General features: G+C 53.7%; 2 protein-coding genes across 5 annotated transcripts in view; both read left to right on the top strand.

The window, feature by feature from the left end:
- The window catches only part of LOC115636335 (protein ABHD15-like), a 575,307-nt gene that overhangs the window by 147,103 nt on the left and 405,160 nt on the right, over nucleotides 1-23,044 (top strand). The gene's annotated exons all lie outside the window — the stretch shown is intronic.
- The window catches only part of SMG6 (SMG6 nonsense mediated mRNA decay factor), a 149,150-nt gene that overhangs the window by 105,720 nt on the left and 20,386 nt on the right, over nucleotides 1-23,044 (top strand). The gene's annotated exons all lie outside the window — the stretch shown is intronic.

Raw genomic sequence — 23,044 nt, 5'->3', positions numbered from 1 at the left:
AAGCTTTACTAAAGTCAAGATATACCACATCTACTGCTTCCCCCCCATCCACAAGGCTTGTTAACCTGTCAAAGATATCTATCAGGGTGGTTTGACGCGATTTGTTTTTGACAAATCCACACTGACTTATTTATTCACCTCATTATCTTCTAGATGTTTGCAAATTGATTGCTTAATTATTTGCTCTATAATCTTTCTGGGTACAGAAGTTAACCTGACTGGTCTGTAATTCCCCGGGTTGTCCTTATTTCCCTTTGTATAGATGGGCACTAGCTTTGCCCTTTTCCAGTCTTCTGGAATCTCTCCTGTCTTCCATGACTTTTCAAAGATAATCACTAATGGCTCAGATATCTCCACAATCAGCTCCTTGAGTATTCTAGGATTCATTTAATCAGGCCCTGGTGACTTGGAGACATCTAACCTGTCTAAGTAATTTTTAACTTGTTCTTTCCCTATTTTAGCCTCTGGTCCTACATCGTTTTCACTGGCATTCACTATGTTAGTCAAGTCACCACCAACCTTCTTGGTGAAAACTTAGTTCTTTTTAATTTTTTCAAAACTTGAGAGAGGTCGATACAGATCTAAAACAAAGTTCCTGGTGTGGAAACAAGGCCATTCGTAAATTAGAAAGTTCCAAAAAACATATTAGACACAAGCTTCTTCCAACCCCTAAATGACTTAATGGATTTTCTTGTAGCTTTCCAGAAAAATCAATCTCTGCCCCAAAAGTAAGTGGTGTGACTTTGACTTTGGCCAACATTTTTTTTCACCTACAGCAAGGATTTAACCCCCCCTCTATCTTTAAACCATCCACTAAAATAGTGGATTCAACCTTAACCATAGACTCAGCCCCAATGCCTTCCTAGTAATAGGTCTGCGTGTATAATACCCGATACCTGTGTGTCACAGGAACACCGATATTTTTTATAAATTTGAAAAAGCTACTGTTGGGTAAAATTTTCAAAAGTGTCCTATTGACTTTCTGTTAGATTTAGGCTTTCAGGGCTCTTACATCACTTTTGAAAATTGGACTTTGGCGCCTAAGACTTTTGGCATGTTTGAAAATTTTACCCATGGCCAAATGAGATATTTTTCTTTCCTCCACTTCATGGTGGAATGTTTCTTTTCTTTTCTTTTCTTTTCTTTTTAAGAGAGTTCAAGTTCTGTCTTAAATAGCAAAATGAATTTTGATCCATCAGATGATACAAGAAGCTCTCCCAGTCAGAGCTCTCCTCAGTCCAGTCTGTGGTGGAGCTGCTTTGTATGTTCTTGAACGCCCCTAGATGGAACCTGATCTCAGACACAACCATCCAGACTGATTTCCCTCTGTCACTAGTGAAATCTGTTCACTACTGATTGCACTGGTGTGAGACAGGCTAAAGGAGGGTTTCACAGTCCCACAGGCAGGCTCCTCACTTTTTAGATCTTCCCAGATTTCCCCTCCGTTTCCCCCTCTCTAATTGGAACGCTTGGCCTCTTGCACTCAGTCTCAGGGCGGAGAAGCTTTTTTCTGTTGCTGGCCCAGTGCCAGATGTCATCACTTCAGGCAGTGCCACGCTGCACATCTTCAGCGGTTTGAAATGGAGAGACAGGGAAATACAGATAAGATCAGCAGCTTTAGGTGATGGCATTGTTTCAAATAAACCATGCATGACCCAAAGCTTCCACTTCAAATGGGGAATGAAAATTGCTTCATCCTTTGACAGCTTGTTTCATGAAAGAAATTTATCTCCACTTAATTGCTTCGGATCCCAGGAGCCTGCCTACAGTAATTTCTAGGAGATAATTATATCAAATTAAAAAAATATGTGACTATCCGACTGCTGAGCAGAATGCACTGGCCAGGGAGGAAGGAGGCACCACATCTGACTAGCACTTGCAGGTTGTCACTTCCTGCCCTTCTCGTGGCCCACAGACGTGGAGACCACAGGGGAGAGTCTCTCTGGGATGAGTCTGGACTACGATCGAATTACGGAGCCAGCCTGGAAGGGCTGAGGGTGGTGGTGGGAACTCAGAGCCTTGTGTTCTGTTTAGCTCATCCCAAGACCATTTAACTTTGGGAGGGTCTGTGTGCAGATCGTTGGCATTTCTGTTCGTCTCCCACCTGTCGTAAAGTGGCTGTCTCTCCCACCTGCACCTAGATTGTAAGACTAGACCATCAAGTCAGGATGGCAGAGTGACTATCCTATTTCTTCTCCTGTATTGTCACAATGACACAGCTGAGGAACCAGAAGCTTGTTGATTTAGAAGCCCAGTGTAAACTTCCTGCCTAGACTGGGACTGGATTCTTGACCATGGCTGAGTTTCTAGGTTTCATTTCCTTTGCCCTCATACTTAACATTGTTTGTAGCTCCCAGTGTGTTCCTCTCACTCATCCCTCCTTCGCCCTCCCTTGCTCCACACTTTTCTCTTATTATTTGAATATTGGCTCTGATTCCAGGGTAATGTCTGGAATTGTCAGTCTGGAAATTGGGCTGGGCCGTGGCTGAGTCACCCTCGTGCACGCCTCCTAGAGATCTTTGCACCTTGGGCTCCCACTGCAGTTACTGTCTCAAAGACCATCCCAGTGGTGGGCCCGTTCAGGTGTGGATCGGTTTTAGAACTGGGATAGATTCAGAGGACTTGATGTCTTGTGGACATGGGACACAGAGTCTTTCACCTCCACGTTGCTGGTTCAGAGCCACTTGCGGCCATTCCCGTCTGAGCTCTGTTTGCTGACTGATGGGGCTACGGGGCAGTCTGGCAGACCTGTCGATTGCCTGGCATGGCCAGACTTCTTTGCTCTGTCACTGCAGAATTCTGTGTGGGAACACTGCTGCTTAGCCCAGTAACCCGAGCGTGCCGGCTGCACAGTGTTGCAGAAAAGTGAATTGAAAAGAGAATGCACCCTATAAGAAGGTGAGAAATCTTTTTGCACTAGCTTCCCTCTTGGTCACTAGGAAATAGTACTTCACAGCCACAGTCATGTTGTCCAGGTTGTAAGGCCTGTCCTGGGAGCAGGATATGGAGTCTTTCACCTCTAGCAAAAAGAACGAGGAGCACTTCAGCCTCCCTGGTCACTCAGTTAAAGACCTAAAAGTCACAATTCTCCAACAAAAAACTTCAAAACCAGAATCCAATGAGAAACTGCAGAATTGGAATTAATTTGCAAATTGGACACCATTAAATTAGGCTTGAATAAAGACAGGGCTTGGATGGGTCATTACGCAAAGTAAAAAACTTTTTTCCCTCCTGTTACTCACACCTTCTTGTCAAGTGTTTGAAATGGGCCATCCTGATTATCACTAAAAAGGTTTTTCTCTCCTGCTTATAATAGCCCACCTTAATTGATTAGTCTCCTTAGAGTTGGTATGGCAACTCCCATTTTTTCATGTTCTCTGTGTGTGTATATATCTTGCTACTGTATTTTCCACCGCATGCATCCAATGAAGCGGGTTCTAGCCCACAAAAGCTTATGCCCAAATAAATGTGTTAGTCTCTAAGGTGCCACAGGGACTCCTCGTTGGTTTTGCTGATAAAGACAAACACGGCTGCTGCTCTGAAACCTTTCACCTCTAGGTTGCCTGTTTTCTCAGTCTTCACTTTCTCTTGACCACTTGTCCTCTGTGTTGTCAGCTCGCTGTCTTGTCCCTTTCCTCCTAGCCTTCTTCCTTGACCTCTTGCTTCACTTAGTCTCCTCTGTAGCTGGTAGCTAAGGATACCGTAGTTAAAGCCACTTCCCACAGAGCCCAAGTTCTTCAGGGGTTCCAAAGACTCATTTCCATCATATCCAAAGCAAGGAGCCCAGGGGAGTCAGCTGCAGTCTGGGGTCTGCAGGGGCCTGGTATCTTCCTGCAGGAGGTGGGGAGAAGCACATACCAGGACCTGAAAATACAAGCAGCTCTCACCTGGCTGGAAGCTGCTGCTCTCAGGGAAATGGAGTTTCTGTTTCAGAGCCATTAATGAGTTCATTAGTCAGCAGTGATCCTGTCTGCTTTAGATTTTGCCCCTCATCGCCCCCTCCCCCTCCTTCAGGATCTCAAGCTGTGGCAGGAGATGAAGTAAAACACTAAAGTTTATTGCAAAGTTCATCTCTGAATCGTGCTGGAACTTGTGTGTGTTGTGTTGGCAGCTTCAAGGGGATGCTACCTGGTAATTAATTAGGTGTCAGGAGACAACCCAGAGGTTCCAAGTCCTATATTCTTGCTAATAGAAATTGTCTCCTTTTACATTGTTCTCTTTGGCTTGCCTCTATTTCCACAGGGTTGGAGAGAGCCCAGCCACCCATGGGTGTCTAATCACACCTTCCCTTGGCCTCCCTTCTGCATACGCTAGCTCTTGCCTTGAATGGAACATGAGCACAATGAGCCCAGTCCTGAAGTCTCCCTTTGTCAGCCAGGCCGGATTCTGCTCTCTTTTCTCACCCTTGCCCTGCCAGGGACACATGCCTCACTCATCTGTGCACTTGTTCCCACACTGGCCCCTGCACCTGGAACCCCTCCCTATCCTCTCATTTCTAATGCCTGCTCAGGGCCCACTTCTGCCAGCCAGCGCTGACAGACAGGCAATCCTGGTCTCCCAGAGCAGTGTAGATTGTAAGCGGACAGGGCCAAGAGCCAACTCTTCCCAGTGTCTTACACAGCACTGAGCATGCTCCCAGCACTCAGGGTCCCAACCTTGTGCCATGCAGGGACTTGGCACAGCCCTCCTCCTCTCTCGCCCCTGGCCCTCTCTTCTTTATTAAATACCCACATCCCCTCGGCTCCCTTACTCTGGGCTGCTTCTTACTGTCCCTTCCACTGCCCCCCAATCCCATTCCCTCCCAGTTACTGCCCTCCTCCCCCTTACACTCAGCCCCTTCCTCGCATGCGCTCTCGCCTCCTTCCTTTCAGCATGGAAGCATGCACTGCTGTCCCCCATCCTTAGAGGAACAATCACCTTCATCCCACCTGTTCCTCCACCTACTGTCTCATCTCCCTTCTCTCTTGCACATACAAGCTCCTGGAAGTTGCCATTAACCAGTGCTGCTGGACAGGGTCTTCTAATGCCCTTCCAGATACACCACCCCATCTGGTTCCTGCCCTCTCCACTCAAACAGCTCTCACTCACTAAGGCTGCATCTCTAGTTGAAAACCTGTCCCAGAGTAACTAAATCCATCAACACGTGCACACCAGCCTGGGCTCCCCAGTGATTGCTCCCTGGCCAAGTCTTTGGCCTCGTGGATAGCCTTCAGTACTGTGGATCATACTCTCATCCCTAGGCTGTCATGACCCTATACTCTCCTGGTTCTCCTGGATACCATAGCTGTGGGCTACCTTAGCCCCTTTGCATAGATTCAGTTATCTCTGTGCTAATGACTCACAAATGTACTCCTGCCCTGCATATCTGACATCTCATCCTGGGGATGGATGGCCGCCAACCCACACTCAGTATGGCCTAACTGAGCTCCTTCTGCGTTTCTGCCATCCTGCACTGCAGTGAGCAGCAGCACCAGCCACCCTGTCCCTGGAGGTCCCTTGTGAAGCTTGCCTCTCCTCTCCCCACACATCCTTGCCATAGTCTACTCTTGCTGCTGTTTTGTCAGCCACATATGGAAAATCAAACCTTCCTTTTTGTCCTGGTGGCTCAGACACTTGTCCATGTCCTGGTCATCTCCTGCCTCCGTTAGTGCCGTTTTCTTCTGTCAGGTGTGGAAGCCGAAGTGACCTAGCTCAGTTACGCTAGCTAATGTTTGGAAAGCCCTGTCGGGAGGGAAACCTATGTCTTTGTGAAGTAACCGATGAAACCTCATGTGCCGGTGTTCTCCCTGTCTTTCATATCCTGTTTTAGCACCCTGCGCAGGTTCACTTCACCTGTATCCAGACAGGGCCCCTCAGTGTCTGCCTCATCTGGAGAGCTCCCAGACCGACACACGTACCAGGGTGAGGAATAGCTTCTATTGGACTCACTTCTGCTGGTGAGAGAGACAAAGTCTCAAGCTGCACACAGCTCTTCTTCAGGCCTGTGTGGCTCGAAAGCCGATCTCGCTGACCGGCAGAAGTTGGTTCAATAAAAGATATCACCTCCCCCACCTTGTCTCTCTAATAGCCTGGGACCACCACATTATAGGTGCATGCTTGTACCATAATGCTTCAAAAGAGCAGGACAGTCGTGAGGGGCTGTCAGTACCAAGCATAATGGCACAGACACCAAGATGTGGTTCTCAGACATGCAAAAGCGAAGAGAATTGCAGTTCTCAGCTTGCCAAGCCCTGTGCACAAGGAGGGGCCGGGGCCTGGCCCTGGCGATGCTGTGCCACAGCTCTGTGAAGTACTGTGTCTGCCCCTTCAGCCCCAGGAAGAGTCCCGTGGAATGTCACTGCATGTTAGTGGGATGCTCTCACAGCTCCCCTTCCCTCCCTGAGAGCACAGGCAGCCAGTGTTGTGCCCACGTCGCTGCTGCTTTTAAAATACAAGGACACATTTTCTTTGTATTTGTGTGAGCATAGGAGCAATTAATGCTGAAATTTGCTATTACTTCGAAGCTATTGTTATTGCTGATATAGCTCTGTGCGTGTGTGTAGCATTTTACAGGCAAAGTTCCTGCCCCAGGATCCGACGCTGTAGAACGTAAATCAGGATCACATGCTCCAGGGGTCGGGGAAGTGGGAGATCAGGGTGAGGGATGGGAGTGCTCTATGGAGGTCAGCTGCGGCTTTATGGTTGTGCCATTTTAAGTCCACTGCTGGTCGGGCACAGGCTGCACCAAGGGAGCTGCTGAGCAAAGCGTGATGGGGTACGGTGCTCACTACGGGCTCAGGAGGCTGTTCCAGGTGTAAGGAGTGGTCTGAGAGAGACACATTCTAGTCCAGAAGATAGAGACGGAGCTAGGTGGCAAGCAAAGGCTGCATTACACGGAGTGCCCAAAGGAGATGATCAGAGATTCAGGCGAGAGCAGAGCTGTGAGATCCCAACAGATGTTAACAGGATGGGAAGCAGAAGGTGGCAGGAAGCCAGTGAGAGGCATTGGGGGGAGGAGTGACATGGTCCTAATGGTGGCAGAGGGCAGCATGTTGAATTGGGTGGAGGTGGGGTCTGTGCTCAGGTGAGAGATGACCGTGGTGGGGGCAAAAGGGTTGGGGTGTGTGTAGTGGAAAGGATGGAGGCTAACAACGTTGGACGGGAAGAAATAAGATCTGGCAACATTCTGAGTGTGGGACAGAGGGGAGGAGACAAGCTGGGGTGACGGGGAGGGCTCGGAGGCAGCAGGACGTTACATTTGAAGCAGTGGTGATCTGATCCTAGGTTAGTTAGGTGTTGGAGGCAATTTCAGTTGTTTTCTATTTTAGCTTCTCCAGATCCTCAGGGCCTGGAAGGGATGGACAGGTGCTGTGTTGATGGCAGCATCCATCCTTTCCCGCTCTCAGCACTTTCTTAACCAGTAACATTGGGAGGAAAATGTTCCATACGTGGTCCCTCCCCAGAGGTGGCATCTGGCCTTCCTGGTTCAGTTAGGTTGTTTAATGTTTGCTCTGTTTTTGTTAGTTAGAAATACTTTCCCATTTGAAAAATTGTAGGTACTAGTTTTTAGACATGGAGGCAGCAAAAATGGCTGATGTTTGAAACATGAGGGCTGGTTCCCTAGGTTGGCTATGGAACAACTTCATTGTGAATGTGCCTCCGGAGCAACTTCCTATGGAGCGTGTCATTGCCTACAGGTGGGCACTGGTACATGGCTGCGCTGGGCAGGTGGGCGGCGCTAATGCAGTGTGCACTGGTACATGGCTGCTCTGGGCGGGCGGGCGGCATTAATGCAGTGTGCCCTGGTACATGGCTGCGCTGGGCGGGCGGGCGGCGCTAATACAGTGTGCCCTTGTACATGGCTGCCCTGGGCGGGTGGATGGCGCTAATGCAGTGAGCCCGGGTACATGGCTGCGCTGGGCGGGCAGCACTAATGCAGTGAGTCCGGGTACATGGCTGCGCTGGGCGGCGCTAATGCAGTGTGCACTGGTACATGGCTGCACTGGGCAGGTGGGTGGCGCTAATGCAGTGTGCGCTGGTACATGGCTGGGCAGGTGGGTGGCGCTAATGCAGTGTGCCCGGGAACATGGCTGCGCTGGGCAGGTGGGTGGCGCTAATGCAGTGTGCCCGGGTACATGGCTGCGCTGGATAGGTGGGTGGCGCTAATGCAGTGTGCCCTGGTACATGGCTGCACTGGGCAAGCAGGCGGCACTAATGCAGTGTGTCCTGATACATGGCTGTGCTGGGCAGGTGGGTGGTGCTAATGCAGTGTGCCCGGGTACATGGCTGCACTGGGCGGATGGGGTGCGCTAATGCAGTGTGCACTGGTACATGGCTGTGTTGGGTGGGCGGGTGGCACTAATGCAGTGTGCCCTGGTACATGGCTGCGCTGGGCGGGTGGGTGGCACTAATGCAGTGTGCCCTGGTACATGGCTGCGCTGGGTGTGCCGGTGGCACTAATGCAGTGTGCCCTGGTACATGGCTGCGCTGAGTGCGCCGGTGGCACTAATGCAGTGTGCCCTGGTACATGGCTTCGCTGGGTGGGCAGGCAGTACTAATGCAGTGTGCCCTGGTACATGGCTTCGCTGGGTGGGCAGGCAGTACTAATGCAGTGTGTCCTGGTACATGGCTGCGCTGGACGTGTGGGTGGCACTAAGGCATTGTGCCCTGGTACATGGCTGCGCTGGGTGCGCCAGTGGCACTAATGCATTGTGCCCTGGTACATGGCTGCGCTGGGCGGGTGGGTGGCACTAAGGCAGTGTATCCTGGTACATGGCTGCGCTGGACGTGTGGGTGGCACTAATGCAGTGTGCCCTGGTACATGGCTTCGCTGGGTGGGCAGGCAGTACTAATGCAGTGTGTCCTGGTACATGGCTGCGCTGGGCGGGTGGGTGGCACTAATGCAGTGTGCCCTGGTACATGGCTGCGCTGGGTGCGCCAGTGGCACTAATGCAGTGTGCCCTGGTACATGGCTGCGCTGGGTGGGCAGGCAGTACTAATGCAGTGTGCCCTGGTACATGTCTCCGCTGGGTGGGCAGGCAGTACTAATGCAGTGTGCCCTGGTACATGGCTTCGCTGGATGGGCAGGCAGTACTAATGCAGTGTGTCCTGGTACATGGCTTTGTTGGGCGGGTGGGTAGCACTAATGCAGTGTGCCCTGGTACATTGCTGCGCTGGGTGCGCCAGTGGCACTAATGCAGTGTGCCCTGGTACATGGCTGCGCTGGGCGGGTGGGTGGCACTAAGGCAGTGTATCCTGGTACATGGCTGCGCTGGACGTGTGGGTGGCACTAATGCAGTGTGCCCTGGTACATGGCTTCGCTGGGTGGGCAGGCAGTACTAATGCAGTGTGTCCTGGTACATGGCTGCGCTGGACGTGTGGGTGGCACTAAGGCAGTGTGCCCTGGTACATGGCTGCGCTGGGTGCGCCAGTGGCACTAATGCATTGTGCACTGGTACATGGCTGCGCTGGGCGGGTGGGTGGCGCTAATGCAGTGTGCACTGGTACATGGCTGTGTTGGGTGGGCGGGTGGCACTAATGCAGTGTGCCCTGGTACATGGCTGCGCTGGACGTGTGGGTGGCACTAATGCAGTGTGTCCTGGTACATGGCTTCGTTGGGCGGGTGGGTAGCACTAATGCAGTGTGCCCTGGTACATGGCTGCGCTGGGCGGGTGGGTGGCACTAAGGCAGTGTATCCTGGTACATGGCTGCGCTGGGCAGGTGGGTGGCACTAATGCAGTGTGTCCTGGTACATGGCTTCGTTGGGCGGGTGGGTAGCACTAATGCAGTGTGCCCTGGTACATGGCTTCGCTGGGTGGGCAGGCAGTACTAAGGCAGTGTATCCTGGTACATGGCTGCGCTGGACGTGTGGGTGGCACTAATGCAGTGTGCCCTGGTACATGGCTTCGCTGGGTGGGCAGGCAGTACTAATGCAGTGTGTCCTGGGTGGGTAGCACTAATGCAGTGTGCCCTGGCTGCCGCCGGTACTAACTCTCAGTTGGCAGTCGAGTTTGCTCGGCATTGTCTGTGACTCAGGCTGAGTGACCCCAGATTGTCTTTGCTTTTTCTTTGTAAAATCTAGTAAATCAAATGGTAACAGGCCGTTTTGCAGCTCCACACGATGTCAGGAGAGCGCAGATTCCCCAGCAGCCAGGAGTCAGGCCCACTGCACTGAGACACTGGTTTCAGCTCTGTTTTCTCTCTGTGGAGCTCCATGTGCTGGAAGATGTACACCCCATGGCGACTGTGTGCGCAGTAACCCTGCCAAGGGAGCCGTACCTGGGACATAGCCTGATTCTTGTTCATTGTATCTGGGCAGTGGGATTGTTGCATGTTTGGTGTGGCAATGAGCAGTGTAATATGCCTTATGTTGTACCCCGGCCAAGTTGCTCAGGTCTCACCAATCACAGCTTCCCTTCATTCTGCTGCTTGTGAACTTGGGGTTCTGCTTGAACTCCTCAGAACACACTGCATTCCCCCAGACCGTCTCTCCCTCCTCTCCGGTCTGAGTCCATGCAGTGCTCATCGGGGGGGGACCTGCTCTGTTCACACCAGGCCTGGTAATGTCTGGCCCGCAGCTCTGCTGAAGGCCAAAATTGGCTCCTAGCACACAGCTGGATTGCAGTGACAGTGTTCCGTAGAGGGTGGAGTGAGAACATACCCCTTCTTCCTACTCTGCTTTCAGGAAATGTAGCTACAGCAGCTGTAAGTGTGAATGAAGTCAAACGAATGGATCAGTGCCCCCCGGGCCCCTCCCTCGTCCAGCCCCATCCAGTGTCCGCACCCCTATTGTTCTGGTTCAGCTCCTCTGTGTCAGGGCACGCGCCCAGCAAATGCTCTCTGCATCTGGGTCCCAGGAAGAGGAGGTTTGGAGAGAACAGACAAAGAATAGATTTTTCCTTGCAGGCGCGCTGTGAATTCCAATTGCTTCTTCCCCTTCCTAGGTGTGTGTTTAACACCCAGCCCAGCTGGAAAGGGGTGATTCTGAGAGCCAGTCAGCCAGCCGAGCTGAGTGTTCAGTACAAGTAGCAGAGCTGTGTTTGCTACTTCCTCAGAGACAAGGCTGCAGAGCAGGATTCACAGGGGCTAGAGCTCCACTCCAGTTCAGAGTTACCTCTCTGGCAGGCTAGCGAAGCCTGGCCTGCTTGAAGCGGCCCTTTCCCACAGAGGACACTGGCTTTAGGCACACATCAGCGGGAGTCCCCTAAGTGGCAGCAGTTCACTGTGGAGCGAAGTACAGAGCAGCGTTTCTCTCTCCCTGGAGTGGCAGCTGGAAGCACTGTGAGTGCGCTGCCTCCTGCCCTGCCATGAGCATGCTGCAAGTGTGGTTCTTGTGGTGGCGGGAAGTGCCAGTATCGCTAATGTCTCTGGGCTGTGGTGTAGCAGCTGACCAAGTTGTGGAGGCATTTTTCTGGTGTCATTAAACTCCCTCCCATAGCCCCACCCTCTGTTTTCAAGGGAATTTGGGTTCCCAGGGAGCTCCTCCCCACAAACTGCACACCCTGTCTGGCTGTGCCACTCCCTAGAGGCTGTTGGCATTCCCACTCCAGCTCCGCTTTGCTGGACGTTCACAGGGCCCTTGCCTGAAGCCTGGTGCACACATTGGCTGCCCAGGTGGACAGCTATTATTTGTAGGGAAATCGTTCAGCTGCTTCTCCATGAGATTTGGCTGCGCTGGGGCGCGGTGCAGTGTTCAGAGCGGCAGCAGACAGATGAGGCCAGTGTTTTGCAGAGTATTGGTTTTGGGAACGGAGACTTTACATCATGCTGCTGTGACTTATGTACCTGTTTCCTCTAACATGGCCGCCTTGCTCCCCACGCACATTTGCTCGGTCATTCGTTGAGCATAATGCGATTTTGCTTAGTAACACTCCTGTGCCTTGCTGGTTTGCTGAGGGGTTGACAGTGTGATTTCTGGTGTCTCCAAGGTGGGAAGAGCAGCATTCTGGGAGCAGTGCACTCGACAGTATTTTAACTCTACAAAGTCACGTGAAAATCAGTGGGGCGACCATCCAATTCGGGTACTAGTCTAAAAACACATGAAGGAAATGAAACCCACACAACCTGCTAGAATTACACTGGACCTGACTCAAGTCTACAAACATACGTTAATTCAGATTTCCTGCTGCTACTCCCCATAACTCCCCCATATACCTGTGTGTTAGCTCAGAGACCCTCTGGTCAGACTCTTTGCTTTGCACCCTCCCCCCCATATTCAGTGGGGTGAAGTGATAAGGCTGAGTTCCCTTGGTTTAGGGGCTGAGGAGGGACTGTGTTTTTCCTGGCAGAGTGGCCTTTCCCATATTCAGTACCAGTCTGTCATAGCAGAACACTTCAGTTCTTTTCATGTGCTACAAGTTGCCAAGCAATGCAGCCAGTTTCCCCAGGGCAGGCTCCCAGTTCAGTAAGATCTGAATTCCAGCCTGGGAAAGCTGCTTGTATTTGAGTTGCTGAGGACAGGAGCAGAGCCACTCTGAGCAGTAGCCAGGTGGTAGCTGCTTTACTGACTTCTGTGGTTTTGAGCTGCTGAAGTTAAATGGTCTCTTCCAACCTCAGAAGTTTTCTTATCCCAAGTTTCCAAAAAGAGGAGCAGAAAATTCCCAAGTCTTTCATCCCCTTTCAAATATCCACCAGGGCAAGGAACTGGGAACTGTAGAGTGGAATCTCAGATGACCGTCTCTGGAAAGCAGACTTCAGAGAGTGTAAGTATTCAATGGCTTAGCCTAGCCAGTGCCCGTTGCATGGATTTGGCCTGCGTCTGCACCTCTTCCCTTCCTGGGCAGATTAACAGAGGCTGGAGAGGGTGAATCACAGAGTCTGCCTGAGGACCCCGTCTGCTTTGAAGCCTTTGGCACTTCTGTGAGATATTTAAATGACAGACAGACATCTAGAGAGCCGTAAATGTGTGCTTGGTGCCAGCTAAACCACAGAGAAGATACTGTATTTGTGGTGCAGGGAGGTTCAAATATCTGTGGTCAAACTTAAAATTTGACATAAAACTCTCATCTGTGATGGAAGGCATCCAGGAGCTGCACAGAGGACGCACAAGCTGTGCAAACTCACCCAGACTGCTTCCAGATTAGCTCTGCCAGTATGAGGCAGAATGTTCTAGCTCCTTAACTGTTGTTTCCCTCCCACTGTTAAGACCATAAGTCAGATCTCCAAGGGATGCAGCAACCAGTGTCTGTTTCCATGGGCAGGACTCTACCATGCTCTGGTTGTTACTGACACTGTTTTGCATTCTGCAAACTTCAGAGAACCTGGAGGCCCAACACCCCTTTCCCCAAAGGGACTGTGTGCCTTCCATATTGCCCCCTGCTGTCAGCCTCAGAGCCACATCAGCTGTGGGCCTTGCTTATCACTAGGAACTTCGCTATCAGAAGATGTTGGGAAACAGCTCAATGAGCTACTTCATTTCAGGCCAGCTCCACACTCTGCTTTACCAGGCAGGTCACTGCTGCCAGCTGGGGACCTTAAGAAACCATTCCTGGGTTGAACAGGCTTCTCTGCCTTCAGATGAATGACCTCTTCTAGCTTAAGTGAATCAACTCAGAGGCCACAGAGAAAGGGCAGCGTTTGTCTGTCAGGGGTGCAGGAGTCCCTTTTCCCTTGCTAAGCCATACGCCCTCCACCAGAGAGCCTACTAACTGCTTTCTTATCTCTCTCGCAACTCCACAAAACAGCTCTGACAGGGCACACATCCTCTGAATTAGTCAGTAGACACTTCCTACAGTGATGGAAGGGGGTTCCACTGATGTTGGTGATCCCCCCTCTCCAAGAGGCAATAACTAGGTCGACTGAAGAATTCTTCCACTGAGCTAGGTGCATCTGCAGCCTGCTTTAGGTTGTCCTAGCTACCTCGCAGAGGGTGCAAAAATGTTCACTGCCCTAGGGAACAGTCACTGGACCAAACCTATCCCGCCACTCAGACTCAACTCTCTAGAGATGATGGACTCCCCACTGCTAATTGAGGCTTTGCAAGGCCAGCTGGCCAGCCCTTTGTAGACTTCTCAGAGCGTGTAGAGTAGCTGAAGGAGACTTTGCGTTTCTGCCTCCCGGTTATTTGCCCTGTAAAATTACCAAGTTGTAAAATCTGATTGAAGGCATCAGGGGGTGTGACACAATTAGCCTCGCTGAGGAAAAGCTGTATGTACAGCAGCCTGGTCCAGCATTGACGGAAGAAGCTGCCCCACAGCTGATCCAGAGCAAGAATCTAGTTAGTATCTGGTGATGTCACCTTGTGAGTGCCAGGTATAGCACTGCATTTGCAGCTCACAGGAGTGAGTCCCTCCCTGCCTTTAGTCTCCTGTAGCACATGTGCTGCCTTCATGACTGCGTGTGCTTCAGCCTGGCTCCTGGCCTTCCTGTGCCCATGGCTTTGAGCAGTGCTTCAGCGCAGAATCCTCTAGTAACGTTGTGAGATAGCTAATACTGCCCAGCACCTGTTAGTGCCTTTCCCTCCGATGTATTTCATCCACCCCACCCTGGGTCCGGCATGGGGTAAAGGAGGCAAAGGCCACCGAAGGAGGGGGTTTGGAGCAGGGTTTATACCTGGGGAGCTTTGGTGCCCTGTCCTGTGGTCTTCTGTAAGTGGTCACTGAAAGGCAAAAATAGCAGGGCTGGGCTGATAGCGTTAAAACTGCAAAAGCGCTTTGAAAATGCACCAGCTGGTGCAATTAACGTGCATCCCACTGTGTCAGGCAGTTAGCATGTTAATGTATGTCCTGCTGTATCTTTGTGAATTATTAGCATGTTAACATATGACCTGTGAATTAGCAGGCAGTTAGCCCTCCTCACTGTGTGTTAGCAGGCAGGCAGCATGTTTGCAGGGGGGGAGGTGTCTTACTGCATATCTGACATGTTTGAGTTAGCATAGGCCCAACCTAGCCCCCATTAAATCATTAAGCCCGTGATCCATGAAGCTACTGCACCTTACCTCCAAAGCCACCCCACGGCGATCCCCTCCTCAGACCTCCAGCTGCGTGTCCCCAGGAGATGCTGTGGTAGTGAGGGGCACTGTCATCCCAGCAGCACTCATGTCTCTAGGGAACTGAGCCCAGGTCACGGTAGGGCACCAGACCACTTCACCAAAGCTTGGTTTCAGTTTTCCTTTTCAAGTGGCTGTGTGCGTGTCAAGCTGATTGTAGCCTTCAGTGAATACTTGAAGCCAGGGTTTTCGGTTCCTGCTATCTCACTGCACAGCTTGTGGGGGAAGGGCACGTTCTGCTGTTGAACTCTTCTCCTTGGGCCCCGTCTGTTGATGTACCTCAGCAAATCCACTCTCTGGTTTTGCATTTGAACTTTCGGTTCTTTCTGCAGCATCAGAGATATACACATCCTCCCTCCCCACCCCCCGGGCTGCAGCATCTCTGCTCCTTCCCAGCTGAGCCTGCGTGAAGAATAACTGATGGCCCCGGGCTGCCCCTTTAGGTCAGATGAGCTCGCTGGGGTGCAGCCCAGTGGCCTGGAACATCCTTGGCATGCTGGGGCTGATATGGGTGCTTCCGTTTCCACCCTGAAACAGGAAGTTTCCAGCGCCCTGTGTAGCTGTGTGTCTCGCAGGCTGCTGCTGTACAATACCAGCTACCCTGGTGCGAGTCAGGGTCAGCCTGCTCAGACCATGTCAGAGGCCATCATTCCTGGTGCCATTCTGAACTGAGGAGAGCCGGGCCAGCCAAGCTCCAGGAAAGCCCAGCCCTGGGCTGCTGGCTGTTAGCAAGGCTGTTATTCCTGGGTGTTCACGTGATGGAGGGGTGCTGAGGTTATTTGCTTCCAATGCAGCCTGGAAAACTGTGTTCATGAGGCAAGTTACTGGGGGATTATGCCACAGTTCATCAGCTGGGCTCGTCTCCCTTTAAACACTCTCAGCCTGTGTTAGCCTGGCAGGAAATCATTTGCTTCCTAGTTGGATTTTTTTCAGGGAGGGGGTATGAGGCTGTCATGGAGTCACCGGGCGGTGCTCTGGAACTGCTCCCCACCAAGCCAGTCAGGACTTTGGGGAGCCTCCTCTCCCTTGGAGCAGACTTGTTCAGGGCAAGAAGCTTACACGGCTTCACCTCCTGGGTCTCTCCTTGGAGCATTCAGCATCCTCTGCCCCTCCGTGCGCTTCCCACAGCGAGTCCACCCCAGCGGGGTCCTGGGGAAGCCACCGGGTTCTGCACCCCCACTTTGCAGTCAGACGTGACTCTCAGCCAGCCAGTAAAACAGAGTTTATTCGATGACAGGAACGGGGTGTAAAACAGAGCTTGTAGATACAGCGAACCGGACCCCTCAGCTGGGTCCATTCTGGGGGGCAGTGAGCCAGACCCCCAGGTCTGCCCTCCACCCTTGACCCCAGCCAGCTCCAGACTAACAACCCCTCCCAGCCCCTCCTCTCTCCTCAGCCTCTTTCCCGGGCCAGGAGGTCACCTGATCCCTTTGTCTCCAACACCTTCAGCTGGCACCTTTGCAGAGGAGGGGCCCAGGCCATTAGTTGCTAGGAGACAGAGTGTCAGGCATTTAGGTGCACTGGCCATTGCTCTGCCAGATACTTAAGAACTGCCATGGGGACACTGAGGCACCAACACAGTATTCAGAGAAAACATTAAGAACTTTCCCAGTTCGTCACATCTCTCCCCCCTTCAAGACCGAACTGAGCGAGGTCACTTCAGCCAGTGACCTGGGGAAGTTCGAACCCACCAACGTTCCCATGGATGCCCCAGCATCTCTCCCATCCCTTGGTGTGAGTTACACCAGGACAGTCCAGTCTCACGCCCTCCCTTAGGTCGGGTGTGCTTGATGGTACTTGCAGGCCGCATGTGGGAAGGTTTATGCAGCCCACACCCTTTGCCACCCCAGTACCCCTGGGCTTCAAGCTGGGATTGGGTCTTTTCCCAGCACTCTGGGCTGCAATTCGGGCTCCCTTGGTTAAGAGCCCCCATCTTGGCCTTTGCCAGCTCTGGGCTTGGGCAGCCGCTTCCCACTTTGTGGCCCAGACACAACACCTCTGCCGTCCCCCCTTGCACTTTCCAGCTTTTACCGTCAGTCCCACCTCCTTGAGGCAGCCCAGCCCCCTCTTCATCTGGGACACCTGTTCCTCCCAGGTCTGGCTAAAGATGCACATGTTATCAGTGTCTGCCAGGGCCAAGTTCTCCATCCCTCTCAGCTTGTCTAGAATCTCCCCAGGCCTAGGCATGGGGTCGGCATCGGACACTGTGATAGCTTTAAGCTTCTGATAGCCCCCACAAAACCAGATTATCCTGTCTCCCTTGGGGATCAGCCCTATGGGTGAGGCCCATGGGCTGTAAAACGGCTGGATCCCATCTAAAGCCAGGATGTTCCTGATCTCTCTCTCCAGGATCTGGGTTGCTTTCCCAATGACTCTGAATGGGGAACACCTGATGGGGAGATTGGCTCCCACCTCAGGGAAGAGATCCCCCCGGGGGTCTTCCCCCTTCTCCATCCAATCCTCCCTCTTCAGGTCCAGGGGTCCCCTCACTCTCCTCCCATCCAGCAGCTCAAATGGGAAGAGCCCTGTGCATTCCTGGAGCACCACCAGCTGCCTCCCGATTCCCCCCAGTTCTACTTCCCCTTGGGGAGCCCATTCCCGGTACAGGAATCCCTCCTCCTGCAGGACTCTGTCCCTGCAGCCTTCCGCAAGGGGGTTTGCAGCGCTGTGGCCAGCAAGTTCCCTCAGCTTCTCCAAGGAGGGATCCCTCTGCAGCTCAGTCTGGGATTCAGCGGCTGGAGCAGGGAGTGGGACCTGCTCCCTCTCGCTGGCTGGGCCTGGGGTCACAGCCCCCCTGAGCCCTGTCCCTGGTAGCTCCCTCCATGCTGTGTAATCACTTCCCAGCAGCACGTCTGGACCAGGCAAACCTGTTTGGCAGCCGACCTGCCCTGCCCGGGTGTCCCCCCACTCAGCTGGGGTCTCAGCTCCCCCTGGGCTCAGCGCTGCCCTGGCTGTCCCAGTGGGGGCAGGCAGCGAGCTCTCTGCTCTGGTCACAGCATCAGAGCCAGCGTGAGCCCCCTCTCCGGTGTGCAGGGGGCGGGGAGCATCTCTCCCTCCCACTCAGCCCCAGGGGGCTGGTTACAGGTAGGCAGGTATCCTGAGCCCAGCAGCCCCTCCCCCCTGCCAGCCAGGTCATTTGCATTTTCACTGACCATTTCCGTCCTAGCCAATTGGTTCCCTGGATTTGAATTCAAACCCTCGGCCGTTACAGGAGCGGGGCCTGGATCCTGTCCCATGGGGAGACAGTCACCCCCCAACAGGGCCTCCCAGCCGATATCCTGGAGAACCCCAACCACCAGCCAGCCCGACACCTCCTGGGTCTGCACAGGCATCTGTGCCATAGGCAGGCCGAGGGGCCTCACCCCAGGGAACTTCACCCAGGTCCCACAGCCTCTCAGCATCTGGGGCTGCACCACCACAGTTCCCTCTGTCCCAGGGTCTCGCCATCCCAGGCGTGTTTCCCCACTGACCCCTAGGCAACCCCCTATGCCTCTCTGCACCACCATCGCCAGTCCATGCTGCTGCTGCTTCTGCAGCTTTTCCTCGGGCTCTTGCTCTCTCTCACGGTCCTCTCGCTCTCTCGGGCTCTGCTCCCATCCCATCCGTCTCCAATCTCCTGATGGGGAACCCAATCGTGAAGACCCTCGTCTGATTGGGGACCAGACTCCCAGGGATGCCTGGCTGATGCTCCAGCTGCTCTCAGATCCTCTTGTAGCCCCATCTGGGCCAGGAATCTGCTCCTCAGAGCGGTGCTTCTCCTCCAACTGCACAATTAACTGTGCCTTGGTGAACGTCCCCATGCGTAACCCTCTCTTTGTGCACAGGATCACAATGTCCTTCTCAAGGAGATGGTGATAGGCCATCACTTCACCGTTCCCAAGTGGCTCTGGACTCACAGGCCTGTGTGCTCTTGGCTCCCCCATGGTTTCCAGGAAGAACCCCTGGTGTGCCAGCCCTTCTCGTGATCACCACCTCTCTGCCAGGGTCGAGCTGCAGACTCCTCCGCCCCTGGGACAGCTCGCTGCAATCCCCAGGGGAACCCTGCTACTGCAAAAATCCTTCTCTCTCCCAGGGTCGAGCAGCAAGCTCCTCCGCCCCTGAGACTGCTCACTGCAGTCCTCAGGGGTACCCTGTTACTCCAACAGTCCTTCTCGCTGGTCACACACTCCCAGAGGTTAACTGCCCCCTGAAACCGTCCCTCTCTGAGCCTTCAGCACGCCTGGTCCTCATTATCCCTCCTTTGTTTTACTGCTCCCCAGTCACTTACTGCAAGCAGCGCCATTCACGGGGTGCAGTACGTCCCGCCGCTGCCACCAGTTGTCACGGAGTCCCCAGGCGATGCTCTGGAACTGCTCCCCACCAAGCCAGGCAGGACTTTGGGGAGCCTCCTCTACCTTGGAGCAGACTTGTTCAGGGCAAGAAGCTCACACAGCTTCACCTCCTGGCTCTCTCCTTGGAGCATTCAGCATCCTCTGCCCCTCCGTGCGCTTCCCGCAGAGAGTCCACCCCAGCGGGGTCCTGGGGAAGCCACCGGGTTCTGCACCCCCACTTTGCAGTCAGACGTGACTCTCAGCCAGCCAGTAAAACAGAGGTTTATTCAATGACAGGAACAGGGTCTAAAACAGAGCTTGTAGATACAGCGAACCGGACCCCTCGGCTGGGTCCATTCTGGGGGGCAGTGAGCCAGACCCTCAGGTCTGCCCTCCACCCTCGACCCCAGCCAGCTCCAGACTAACAACCCCTCCCTCAGCCCCTCCTCTCTGCTCAGCCCCTTTCCCGGGCCAGGAGGTCACCTGATCCCTTTGTCTCCAACACCTTCAGCTGGCACCTTTGCAGAGGAGGGGCCCAGGCCATCAGTTGCTAGGAGACAGAGTGTCAGGCATTTAGGTGCACTGGCCCTTGCTCTGCCAGATACTTAAGAACTGCCATGGGGACACTGAGGCACCAACACAGTATTCAGAGAAAACATTAAGAACTTTCCCAGTTCGTCACAGTTCCAGCATCAGAGCCAGCGTGAGCTCTGGTGTGCAGGGGGGCGGGGAGCCTCTCTCCCTCCCACTCAGCCCCAGGGGACTGGTTACAGGTAGGTATCCTGAGCCCAGCAGCCTCTCCCCACTGCCAGCCAGGTCATTTGCATTTTCACTGACCGTTCCATCTTACCCAATTAGTTCCCTGGATTTAAATTCAAACCCTCAGCCGTTGCAGGAGCAGGGTCTGGATCCTCTCCCAAAGAGACACAGTCACCCCCCAACAGGGCCTCCCAGCCGATATCCTGGAGAACTCCAACTACCAGCCAGCCCAATCCCTCCTGGGTCTGCACAGGGATCCGGGCCATAGGCAGGGCAAGGGGCTTCACCCAAGGGACCTTCACCCAGGTCCCACAGCCCCTCAGCATCTGGGGCTGCACCACCACAGTTCCCTCTGTCCCAGGATCTCGCCATCCCAGGCGTGTTTCCCCACTGACCCCTAGGCAACCCCCTATGCCTCTCTGCACCACCATCGCCAGTCCATGCTGCTGCTGCTTCTGCAGCTTTTCCTCGGGCTCTTGCTCTCTCTCACGGTCCTCTCGCTCTCTCGGACTCTGCTCCCATCCCATCTGTCTCCGATCTCGTGATGGGGAACCCGATCGTGAAGACCCTCGTCTGGTTGGGGCCCAGACTCTTGGGGATGTCTGGCTGCTGCTCCAGCTGCTCCCAGATCCTCTTGTAACCCCATCTGGGCCAGGAATCTGTTCCTCAGAGCGGTCCTTCTCCTCCAACTGCACGATTAACTGTGCCTTGGTGAATTTCCCCATGCGTAACCCTCTCTGTGTGCACAGGATCACAATGTCCTTCTCAAGGAGACGGTGATAGGCCATCACTTCACCGTTCCCAAGTGGCTGTGGACTCACAGGCCTGTGTACTCTTGGCTCCCCCATGGTTTCCAGGAAGAACCCCTGGTGTGCCAGCCCTTCTCGTGATCACCACCTCTTTGCCAGGGTCGAGCTGCAGACTCCTCCGCCCCTGGGACTGCTCCTGCAATCCCTAGGGGAACCCTGCTACTGCAAAAATCCTTCTCTCTCCCAGGGTCGAGCGGTTAGCTCCTCCACCCCTGAGACTGTTCGCTGCAGTCGTCCGGGGGACCCCGTTACTCCAACAGTCCTCGCTGGTCACACACTCCCAGAGGTTAACTGCCCCCTGAAACCGTCCCACTCTGAGCCTTCAGCACGCCTGGTCCTCATTATCCCTCCTTTGCTTTACTGCTCCCCAGTCACTTACTGCAAGCAGCGCCATTCACGGGGTGCAGTACATCCCACCTCTGCCACCAGTTGTCATGGAGTCCCTGGGCAATGCTCTGGAACTGCTCCCCACAAAGCCAGTCAGAACTTTGGGGAGCCTCCTTTCCCTCGGAGCAGACTGTCTGCAGGGCAAGAAGCTCACACGGCTTTACCTCCTGGGTCTGTCCTTGGAGCATTCAGCATGTGCCCCTCCGTGCGCTTCCCACAGCGAGCCTGCCCCAGCGGGGTTCTGGGGAAGCCACAGGGTCCTGCACCCCCACTTTGCAGTCAGACGTGACTCTCAGCCAGCCAGTAAAACAGAGGTTTATTCAATGACAGGAACAGGGTCTAAAACAGAGCTTGTAGGTACAGCGAACTGGACCCCTCGGCCGGGTCCATTCTGGGGGGCAGTGAGCCAGACCCCCACGTCTGCACTTCACTCCTTGTCCCCAGCCAGCTCCAGACTGACAACCCCCTTCAGCCCCTCCTCTCTGCTGAGCCCCTTTCCCAGGCCAGGAGGTCACCTGATCTCTTTGTCTCCAACACCTTCAGCTGGCACCTTTGCAGGGGAGGGGCCCAGGCCATCAGTTGCTAGGAGACAGAGTGCCAGGCATTTAGGGGCACTGGCCCTTTGCTCTGCAGCAATCACACACCCTTATTCCACCACCTGGATATTAAGAACTGCATAGGGGACACTGAGGCACCAACACAGTATTCAGAGAAAACATTAATAACATTCCCAGTTTGTCACAAAGGCATTTCGGCTCAGATCCTGCAAGAGCTTTAGGTACCTGACTCACACTGAAATTAGCAGGAGTTAGGTGCCTAAATATCTCTGAGGATCTGGGGCTTTAGCCTTTCCATTTTCCCTTCTGGCAGCCCACTACCACCACCCGCAGAGGCCTCTGCTTCGGGGAGTCAGAGGCAGGTTTCTTACTCCTGCTGGCTTGCAGCAGTTAGCAATGTCTGTGTGAGCCACTCGGAGGAGAGGGCGTCTGAGTGATGGGCCCTTTAATTCTGTGCTGCTTCAGGCACAGAGGAAAGCCCTGCGCTTGTTACATAAGGCTCCCTAGTTCATGCAGTAGCTGGGGCACAAGGTCAGGGATCACAGTGGGGTCAGGTGGCTGACACACACACTAACAACAAGGTGGTTAAAATTAGCCCACAGAGAGGAAACTGGCAGCATTGTGGAAGTGCAGAAGTTTCCTTTGCACTGCAGCCTGGTGCGGGGGGGCAGGTACACTGCGTGCCGCCTGCCAGCCCATTACTCACTGTCACCTGGCCCCTCGTGCTACCTCAGCCCTGCTTTTGTATTTCTGTTCTCCCCACTACATGTGTTTGGTATGCGCAGTGTTTCCCATAGCAACATGGGATCCTGACTGCTGTTGCTCGGCACTGCACTGCTACCCCATCTGTTCCCCATCCCATACTGTGTGTTGAGCCGCCCAGTTATCTCCCATTGTGTGTGCTGCCACCCCTGCTTCCTGATGTCTGATCCTTGGGCCCTCCTGATGGCAAATGGGCACTCAGGTTCACTGTGCTTGCACTGGAGTGAAATCAGCTAGAACTCAGAAATGAGCTGCCTGGTTCTGGGGTCCGTGAGTGGGGAGCAGGCTGGGAACTTCTGACTTGAGGAGCAGAATCTGGGCACTACTTCCAGTGTAAATGGAGTAAAGTGGAGCCAGAACCAAAGTCTGTGTGAGACTCGTACAAAGAGAAATCCAGTGAGCATTAGCGAGCAGGGCACAAGAGTAACTTATTGCTGTGAACTTGGCCATCACAGATTTGTAGCACTTGGGGCCCCGGTTTGCATTGGACAGGAC

Source organism: Gopherus evgoodei, chromosome 17 (assembly GCF_007399415.2).
Source record: "Gopherus evgoodei ecotype Sinaloan lineage chromosome 17, rGopEvg1_v1.p, whole genome shotgun sequence".
NCBI classification, from domain to species: domain Eukaryota; kingdom Metazoa; phylum Chordata; order Testudines; family Testudinidae; genus Gopherus; species Gopherus evgoodei.
Note: the sequence above shows the minus strand (reverse complement) of the source record. Positions and strands in the feature narration are given on the sequence as shown.